The sequence below is a fragment of the Balaenoptera musculus genome, chromosome 2 (genome assembly GCF_009873245.2).
Source record: "Balaenoptera musculus isolate JJ_BM4_2016_0621 chromosome 2, mBalMus1.pri.v3, whole genome shotgun sequence".
NCBI lineage: Eukaryota > Metazoa > Chordata > Mammalia > Artiodactyla > Balaenopteridae > Balaenoptera > Balaenoptera musculus.
Window position 1 is genome coordinate 101,585,784 of NC_045786.1, and position 9,928 is coordinate 101,595,711.

Consider the following 9,928-nt stretch of genomic DNA (forward strand, 5'->3'; position numbering starts at 1 on the left):
AAACGGAACAGAAAAAATAATAGAATAACAAAGCAAATGTGGTAAAATGTTAACATTTGGGGAGTCTGGATTAAAGTAAACAGGAATTCTTCTATATTTTCACTTTTTTGTAAGTCTGAAATTATATATATATATATATATATATATATATATATATATATTTAATTTTTGGCTGCACGCAGGCTTTCTCTGGTTGCGACGAGTGGGGGCTACTCTTCTTTGCGGCGTGCGGGCTTCTCATTACACTGGCTTCTCTTGTTGTGGAGCACGGCTCTAGGTGTGCTGGCTTTAGTAGTTGTGGCACAGGGGCTTACTTGCTCCGCAGCATGTGGGATCTTCCCTGACCAGGGATGGGACCCATGTCCCCGGCATTGGCAGGTGGATTCTTAACCACTGTGCCACCAGGGAAGCCCCTGAAATTATAAAATTAAATGTTTTTTAGAAAAGTATAGAACAGAATATAAAGTATGCTATAATTTGTGTGTGGAGGAAAATGGAATCTATGTATGCATATATTTGTAAATATATAAATGATCTGTGGAAAGATATACACAAGAGCTATCACTTTTTTTTTTTGGCTGCGCTCCGTGGCTTGAAGGATCTTATTTCCCTGACTAGGGATCGAACTCAGGCAGTGAAAGCGCGTCCTAACCACTGGACTGCCAGGGAATTCCCTTGCAGCATATTTTAAAGAAAATTCCAGACATTCTATCCAACATATCTCAACAAGCATCTCTTAAAAATACGGACATTTTCTTACATAACTACAAGGTCATTATCACACCTAAACATTAAGGATAATTCTTTGATATCAAATTTTTTAAAAAACTGCTTTACATGTATACTGGGGTTGATCAAATAAGTAAATGTATAATGGGTGTTGGGAGCTAGGGTTCTCACTGTCAGAAAGAGAAGAGGGGGAGAAAGCAAGAAGGAAGACTGGAATGAACCCTGTGGTACTGGAAATAGATTTGGAGACATCAGCATGAACTCATGTTTAGCTTAATATATGTACAGATAAAGAGACAGAAACAATGAGAGAAAGTGTGTATCCACAAGTTAGTATACGTACATATATTACCTAGTTCTGTCCACTGAGAGGGCCTAGAAACAATGACATCTCCATAGCGATGAGAACACCTTATGTCCAAATTTTGGTTTCAAAATACCATTCTCCAATAAAGGCAACCAAAGATCCTTGGAGAAATGTCTAATTTTAGAGCTGGGGCAAGGAAAATACAAAATAAGTCTGGAGCATCTTGTAGTACCAAAAAGGAAGTGTTTAAAATTTTAAAAGGATGTAGAAGTCCACCTGAAAGAGTTCCCCAACGGCCAAATGGAATAATTTGAGCAACAAAATAAATAGTGTAGTATTAGATTATAATCCAAAGTATAAAATAAATGTACATGAGTCCATACTGAGACACATAAATGACTGAATCCATAACTAACTGGTGGAGTAGAAGCAAACCTTTACAGAAGAATTCCAAGCAATGTATGGAGATACTCTTCCTTATAAGAGGTGGTACTTAGGGCTTCCCTGGTGGCGCAGTGGTTAAGAATCCGCCTTCCAATGCAGGGAACACGGGTTCGAGCCCTGGTCTGGGAAGATCCCACATGCCGCGGAGCAACTAAGCTTATGCACCACAACTACTGAGCCTGTGTTCTGGAGCCCGCGAGCCACAACTACTGAGCCCGTGTACCACAACTACTGAAGCCCACATGCCTAGAGCCCGTGCTCCACAACAAGAGAAGCCACTGCAATGAGAAGCCTGTGCACCACAACAAAGAGTAGCCCCCGCTCGCCGCAACCAGAGAAAAGCCTGCGCGCAGCAATGAAGACCCAACGCAGCCAAAAATAAAAAATAAATAAAATAAAAATATTAAAAAAAAAAAAAAGAGGTGGTACTTAAACACTTCTTCCTAGTTTTGAGGCTGGGCTGGACTTGCAGTCTTGCTTCCAAAGAATGTAGAAAGGGAAAACATTAACTTTAAAGTGGGGAAACCTGGAAAACACTACCTTAACCAAGTAGTATTCATTTTTAAATTATGTCATCACAATGTTGTACAACCATCACCTCTAGTTCCATAATTTTTCATCACCTCAAACAGAAATTCTGTACCTATTAAGCAACAACTCCCATTCTCTCCTTCTCTCAGCCTCTGTTAACCTCTAATCTATTTTCTGTCTCTATGAATTTGACTATTCCAGATATTTCACATAAATGGAATCATACAATATTTGTCCTTTTGTGTCTGGCTTATTTCATTTACCATTATGTTTCCAAGGTTCATTAATTGTGTGGTGTGTATCAGAACTTCATTCTTCTTTATTGCTGAAAAATATCCCATTGTATGTATATACCACATTGTTTATCCATTTATCTATTGATGGACACTTGGGTTGTTTCCTTCTTTTGGATATCATGAATAATGCTGCATCAATATTGTGAACGTTGATGTACAAGTGCCTGTTTAAATCCTTGTTCTCAATACTTTTGGGTATGTACCTAGGAATGGAATTGCTAGGTCATATGGTAGGGTAGTTCTATGTTTAACTTTTTGAGGAACCACCAAACTGTCTTCCACAGCAAAGGCACCATTGTACATTCCCACCAGCAGTATACAAGGGTTCCAATTTCTCTGCATCCTCCCCAACACTGTGGCTTTCTTTAAAAAAAATTATAGCCATCCTTATAGGTGTGAAATGGTAACTCACTGTGGTTTTGATTTGCATTTCCTTCATGAGTAATGATATTGAGCATCCTTTCATGTGTCTATTGGTCATCTGTCTTTGTAGAAATGTCTAATCAAGTCCTTTGCCCATTTTTTAACTGAGTTGTTTGTCTCTTTATTGTTAAGTTGTAGGAGATATATGATTTGCAAATATTTTCTCTCATTCTGTGTGTTGTCATTTTGCTCTCTTGATAGTGTCTTTTGATACACAAAAGTTTTTAATATTAATGAAGTCCTATTTGTCTACTTTTTCTTTTACTGTCTGTGCTTTTGTCCTGGTTAGGAACCATGGCCAAATTCAAGGTCATTAAGACTTGCCCCTATATTTTCTTCTAAGAATTTTATGTTTTTTGCTGTTACATTTAGATATTTGATCCATTTTTAGTTAATTTTTGTATATAGTGTAAGGTAAGGTTCCAACTTTATTCTTTTTCACATGGATATCCAGTTTTCCCTGCACAGTTTGTTGAAGAGATTATTCTTCCCCCCATTGAAGGGTCTTGGCATCCTTGTTGAATATCAATTGACCATAGATGTGAGAGTTTATTTCTGGATTCTTAATTCTACTCCATTGGTCTATATGTCTATCCTTATGCCAGCACAGCACTGTTTTGATAAAGGTAACTTTGTATAGTAAGTTTTAAATTTGGAAATTGTGAGTCCTCCAACTTTATTCTTCTTCTTCAAGATTGTTTTGGCTATTCTGGATCCCTTGAAATTCCATATGAATTTTAGGACGAGTTTTTCAATTTCTGCAAAAAACACCATTGGGATTTTGATAGGGATTGCGTTGAATCTGTATATCACTTTGGGTAATATTATCAACAATATTAAGTCGTTTTCTATGTACAAGTCTTGCATTTCCTTGGTTAAATTTATTTCTAAGTATTTTATTCTTTTTTGATGCTTTTGTAAATGGAATTGTTTTCTCATAGATGACTGACTTTTGACAAAGGCAATTTAGTTGAAAAAAGATCTTTTCAACAAATGGTCCTTGAACAATTGGATATCCATATGCAGAAAACAAAAACAAAAACAAAAGACACACACACACAAGGACTTTAATCCATACCTCAAATCATATAGAAAAATTAACTCAAAATTAATCATGTTCTTAAATGTGAATACAAAACTGTAAGTCTAGATTTCTAGAATTTTAGAAGAAAATATGGGAGGAAATCCTTGTGACCTTGAGTTTGGCAAAGACTTCTTAGATATGACACCAAAAGCATGCTTCATTAAAGGACAAATTGATAAATGGGACTTCAACAAAAGTAAAAACCTGCTCTTCAAGGGGAGTTCCCTGGTGGTCCAGTGGTTAGGATTTGGTGCTTTCACTGCCAGGGATGCACGGTGCGGCCAAAAAAAAAAGAAAAGAAACAAAACAAAACAAAAAAACCCCTCTGCTCTTCAAAAACCACTATTAAAAGACTGAAAAGACAAGCCAAAGACTGGGAATATATTTGATAGAGAAGTTTCTTCAGAATATATGAAGAACTCTCAAAATTCAAAATATGAAAACAAACAAACAAACAAACCCAACCTAGTTAAAAATGGGCCAACGATTTTGACACTTCACACACACTTCACGCACATTCATTTGCTTATATATAAGCACGTGAATATGTGTTCATCATCATTAGTCATTAGGGAAATACAAATTAAACCACAATGAGAGGAGCTTCCCTGGTGGCACAGTGGTTAAGAATCCACCTGCCAATGCAGGGGACACAGGTTTGAGCCCTGGTCCGGGAAGATCCCACATGCTGCAGAGCAACAAAGCCCGTGTGCCACAACTACTGAGCCTGCCCTCTAGAGCCCGAGAGCCACAACTACTAGAGCCCATGCTCCACAACTACTGAAGCCCACACGCCTAGAGTCCGTGCTCCTCAACAAGAGAAGCCACTGCAATGAGAAGCCCGCGCACCACAATGAAGAGTAGCCCCCACTCAGCACAACTAGAGAAAGCCCGCTTGCAGAAATGAAGACCCAACACAGCCAAAAATAAATAAATTAAAAAAACAACAGCAACAACAACAAACCACAACGAGAACCACTACACACCTATTAGAATTAATCAAAATAAAAAGACTGAACATTCTGTGCTGACAATAATGTGGAGAACCTGGGAATCTCATACATTGCTTGTGGGAATGGAAAATGGTACAATCACTTTGGAAAAGTTTGGCAGCTTCTTCAAAAGTTAAACATATACCTCACATAGCTACCATTTGATCTAGCCATTCAGCTTTTAGTATTTCCCCAAGGGAAAAGAAGGCATATGTCCAAACAAAGACTTGTACAGGAACATTTATAGCAGCTTTATTTGTTATAGCTCCAAACTGGAAACAACTCAAATGTCCATCAACAGATGAATGGACAAATTGTGGTATATACATATGATAAAATACCACTCAGCAACAAAAATGAAAGAATTATTGATACATGCAAGAACGTGGATGGATCTCAAAATCATTATGTTGAATGAAATAAGCCCAACAAAAAAAGTCTATATGATTCTTGTATATAAAACTCCAGAAAATGCAAACTAATCTCTAGTGATAGAAAGTACCTGTGTTACCGGGGGAGAGAAGTGTGGGGAGGGTTGGGAGGGATGGTTTACAAAGGAGCATGCAGAAACTTTTGGGGATGATGGATATCTTCACTGTCTTTATTGTAGTGATGGCTTCAAGGCTTTATACATATGTCAAAACTTATCAAATTTTACATTTTAAATATATACAGTATGCCAATTCTATCTCAATAAACTTGTTTAAAAAGCTACTAATCTGATGTACAGTTAAGTTCATTTGTTTCAGTCCTCAATTTTTAGGAGTTGCTTTTTAATTCTTTTTTTTTTTTTAAAGATTTTTTTGATGTGGACCATTTTTAAATTTATTTATTTATTTATTTATGGCTGTGTTGGGTCTTCGTTTCTGTGCGAGGGCTTTCTCTGGTTGTGGCAAGCAGGGGCCACTCTTCATCGCGGTGCGCGGGCCTCTCACTATCGCGGCCTCTCTTGTTGCGGAGCACAGGCTCCAGACGCGCAGCCTCAGTAATTGTGGCTCACGGGCCCAGTTGCTGTGCGGCACGTGGGATCTTCCCAGACCAGGGCTCGAACCCTTGTCCCCTGCATTGGCAGGCAGATTCTCAACCACTGCGCCACCAGGGAAGCCCCTAATTCTATTTTTGAATATGTAAAATAATTATATTTCTATAGACAAAATTATATAACAAGTTAAATTCAGGGAAGTCTTCCTTTCATATTTTTACTTCTATAATGTTCCCTTCCTATCTTCATAGGTAATTTTTTTTTGTAATTTCTGTTTTATCTTCTAGTGTTTCTTTTTGATATGCATTTATTAATATATCCCCCCCCCCTTTTTTTTGGCCACAGCATGCGGGATCTTAGTTCACCAACCAGGAATCAAACCTGTGCCCCCTGCAGTGGAAATGTGGATTCTTAACCACTGGACCTCCAGGGAAGTCCCTATATTTCCCCTTTCTCAAACAAAGAATTGCACATTATGTAACCTTCTACACCTTTTATTTTCATTTAACAATAAATTTGCCTCATATTAGTGTATAAAGATCTTTCTCATGTCTTTTTATATGTGCATAATACTCAACTGTGATTTGTCACTGATAAACAGTTATCAATCTTTTGCTATTATAAATACTACTGCGAAGAATAACCTTGTTCATAAGTGATCTCATATTTTTGCCAGTGCATCTTTGAGACAGATTCCTTGAAGTGGGATTGCTGGGTTAAAGATAAATACATATGTAACTTTCCTAGATAGGGCCATGTTCACTACAGAGTGGTTACACTATTTGGCATTCTCACCAGCAATATATGAGTGTCTGTGGCCCCCTAAACTTGCCAACACAATATGTTATGAAATACTTGGATCTGCCAGTCTGAGAGATGGAAAGTAGTACTTTAATGGAGTTTTTGTTTGCTTATCCCACTAAAAGTGAGATTGGATATCTTTTAATATGTTCAAGGGCCATTAAAATTTTTTTTTCTGTGAACTGTTTATGTCTTTTGCTCAAATTTCTATTGTCACTGGCTTTCTCTTTTTAGAAGTTCTTTGTACAGTAAAGCTATTAGCCCTTTGTGATTTAAGTTGAAGATATTATTCCCCAATTTGTCACTGTTTTTTTTTTTTTTAAAGCTTTTTTCCTTTTGTTGTATCCTTTTTTTTTTTTTTTTTTAATTTGTTTTTGGCTGTGTTGGGTCTTCGTTTCTGTGCGAGGGCTTTCTCTAGTTGCGGTGAGCGGGGGCCACTCTTCATCGCGGTGTGCAGGCCTCTCACTATCGCGGCCTCTCTTCTTGCGGAGCACAGGCTCCAGATGCTCAGGCTCAGTAATTGTGGCTCACGGGCCCAGTTGCTCTGTGGCATGTGGGATCTTCCCAGACCAGGGCTCGAACCCGTGTCCCCTGCACTGGCAGGCAGATTCTCAACCACTGCACCACCAGGGAAGCCCCCTGTCACTGTTTTTTATTTCATCTATAGTGGGCTTTTCTCTCTCTCTCTCTCTGTGTGTGTGTGTGTGTGTGTGTGTGTGTGTGTGTGTGTGTGTGTGAGAAAGAGAGAGAGAGTTTGGACATCTAAAAGGTCTTCTTTTATTGCTATGTAGTCAAGTTTATCAATCTTTTCTTTTATTGCTTCTAGACTTTTGGATCATAGGAAGAGTTCCCCTAATCCTTGGTTGTAAAGGTGTTCACCCATGTTTTCTTCCAGTTCTTGTATGTTTCATTTTACATTTAGATTTCCGATCCACTTGAAATTTATCTTGGTGAACAGTGTGAGATACAGACCCAATGTTATATTTTTCCAAATGGCTATCCAGTTTTCTTAACTCTTTATTAAAAAACTCAATCCTGGGAATTCCCTGGCAGTCCAGTGTTTAGGACTCCGCGCTTCTACCGCCAGGGGCGCAGGTTCCGTCCCTGGTCAGCCCGCATCCCACTGGCTTCGCAGTGAGGCCAAAACAAAAACAAAAAACAAAAAAAACTCAATCCCACCCCGCCCCCACTGAATTCCTCACCTTTATCACAAATTAATAATTTCAAATGTACATGTTTCTATTTCTGGACTTTCTATTCTATTTTACTGGTCTGTATGTTTACCCATGCACCAATAGCACACTTTTTAAATTATAGAGATTTTATAATATGTTTTAATATTGGGTGTGGCTAGCTTCCCACCCCACATGACACTAAAAGACTTTCAGGGTTTTCCTGGATACTCTTGTTTGTTTAGATATTTTCCATATGAAATTTATAATCAATTTGTTTAATCCTAGAAAGGCAACCTGTGTTTTTTGTTTGTTTTGGATCAAGTTAAATTTATAAATTAACTTAGGAAGAATTGACATCATTGGGATGTTGACTCTTCCTATCCAACATTATGATGTCGACTTGCTATTTTATTTATGTTGACTTTTGTCTCTTTCAATAATGGTTTAAAGTTTTCTTCATATATATTTCGTTAAGTTATTGCCTAAGTATTTTATCTTTGTTTTTATTTTAAATAGTCTTCTCTCCTCTTACATCTTCTACCTGATTATTATTTGAATATGGAAAGGTTACTGTATTTCTTTCTGTTAAGTTTATAACTTGTTACTTTATTAGATTTTCTTATTATTTACAGTAGTTTCTTGATTGATTCTCTCCGATTTTTCAACATACAATGATATAATCTGCTAAAAGAGGTGTTTTTATCTTATCCTTTTAAATTAGTGTTCCCATACCATGTTAAGTGGTAGTGGTAGTCTTGTCTCATTCTTGACTAGCAAGAATGACTCTAATGTTCCCTCATGTAAAAAACATGCGGGGGACTTCCCTGTTGGTCCAGTGGGTAAGACTCTGTGCTCCCAATGCAGGGGGCCCAGGTTCGATCCCTGGTCAGGGAACTAGATCCTGCATGCATGCCGCAACTAAGAGTCCACATGCTGCAACTAAGGAGTCCACATGCCGCAACTAAAAGATCCCGCATGATGCAATGAAGATCCTGCGTGCCACAACTAAGACCTGGCAAAGCCAAAATAAATAAATAATAAATAAGTAAATAAAATAAAAATAAAAAACATGCTGGATTTTGCATACACATACACACACATCTTTTAATCATATTAAGGGAATATCCATTGATTCTTACTTCATTGAAATTTTAAATCAAAAATGGATATAAATTATGACAAATGCTTTAGTGGCAACTGTGGAGATTAACGTATGATATTTCTTCTTAGAAATATTATTTAATATAATAAGTTACATTAATAGATTTCCTAATATTGAACAATCCTTTCGTTTTTGTAGTGAACATCACTTGGTCATAATGTATACTTTTTAAAATATGTTGTTGGATTCTATTCTATTTTCTATCTTATTTAAGATTTTTGCACCAATATTCACAAGTGAGATTGTTCTATAGTTTTCTTGTGTGTATGTGTGCAATCTTTATCATTTTTTTTTTGCTAAGTTCATCTCATAAAATGTTTTTGAAAGTTTTCTCCTTTTTCTATGACCCAGAATGCTTAAGTAGAATTAAGATTATATTTAGGAAAACTATGCAATGGTTTGAGTTGTGGGCTGAACTAATCACTTTTTAATGGAACACCTTTTTAACCTGAAAGAACAAGTAACAAACAAACTATACTTATTCAGATTTGGGTATTTGGTAGACATTTTCTCAAAAATACACAAAATGAGCTTGTCACTTCAAGGAAAACAAGTCACGTAGCATTTATTGCCAATGATAAAACTCAAATTTTCAGATGAAAATTAGAATTTTGGGAAACTTGTATCTTCAACTGTGAACCTGACAAGTTCCCAATACTCAAAGACTTTTCTGGTGAGATAGGTAGTGATACAAATAAAAGTGATTTTCAAATATTGTATAATGAAGTGTGTCAGTATTTAATATTGTATCATGAAATGTGTCAATGTGTTTAACTCAGTGAACCAATATTTTCCAAATGACCAATTTGGTCTAAATGCAAAATGTTGCACATTCATTGATATTGTGTCAGATCCCACGTTGCAGCTAGCTTTTAACAAACTCCCACTTCTTGAATTTTGGTTTAGTATCAAAGAAAAATGTTCACAAGTATCTAAATAGGCTATTAAAATACTACTCCCTTTTCCATCTACGTATTTAAGTGAGTCCAGATCTTCACACAC